At 49.7% G+C, this 821-nt stretch overlaps 1 pseudogene; it reads right to left on the bottom strand.

The window, feature by feature from the left end:
• Positions 1 to 221: 221 nt before the first annotated feature.
• On the bottom strand, positions 222 to 589 carry LOC110302531 (annotated as a pseudogene).
• Positions 590 to 821: the final 232 nt, after the last annotated feature.

Below are 821 nucleotides of genomic sequence, written 5' to 3'. Positions count from 1 at the left end.
GCCTGGGTTTGGATTCGTTGGTCTAGCAGACTTAGGTCTGGGGATGTGCACCATCCAGTCTACCCCCATCTTCTTATTCTGCAAAGAATCGATAAAGGCTTGGCATTCCATTGGGTAAAAGGGCTTATAGACATCGACCTTATTCGGAATCCGTTTTGGGGTTTCTTGATAGTAATTCTTCTTATCCCAGGCCATGGCCTTACCGTCCTCCTCATGATTCTTCACCATATAATGAACATAGTCGATGAGGAGGTCCAGAGACAAGGTACTTCCTTTCTTCTCTGGGAGGCTGGCTTCTGCCTCCAGGTACTTTACCACACAGGGCTTCCATACAAGATCCTTGGGTCTCTCCTCCGTGTCTACCTCCATGGCCTTTACCTTCCTCTTACGGAGGGGAACTGCCCTGTTGGGGTCCATGGCCAACCCCATCTCTGCCAGGTCCTGCCACTTGGATTTGGTGTGGTCCCAGGCACGTCAGATGTGGGAGCACTTGACCCATGGGACTGCCTTCTGACAAGCATTCAGACATTTTTCAGTTGGCATTGTAACTGAATTTCTGCCTCGAGTTTTTTCCCTTACCTTCGGGCATCACGCAAACTGCCGCACCAGCAGCTCAAACTCTGAATGGCGCCGCGCTCAGAGCAGCGTGATCATAGTCGCTCGTCTAAAAGTTAAAGGGGAGACATTATGAGGTCAGTGAGATGGTTCAGCAGTAAAGACATTTGCCATGCAAGCCTGATGACCCGAGTTCGATTCCTGGTACCCACGTCATCAAGATGAAAGGAGAGAAACTCTACAAAGTTATCCACTGACTTCCACAT

The sequence above is a fragment of the Mus caroli genome, chromosome 9, assembly GCF_900094665.2.
Source record: "Mus caroli chromosome 9, CAROLI_EIJ_v1.1, whole genome shotgun sequence".
Taxonomy (NCBI): domain Eukaryota; kingdom Metazoa; phylum Chordata; class Mammalia; order Rodentia; family Muridae; genus Mus; species Mus caroli.
The sequence above is the reverse complement of the archived record's forward strand: the minus strand, read 5'-3'. Positions and strand labels throughout refer to the sequence as shown.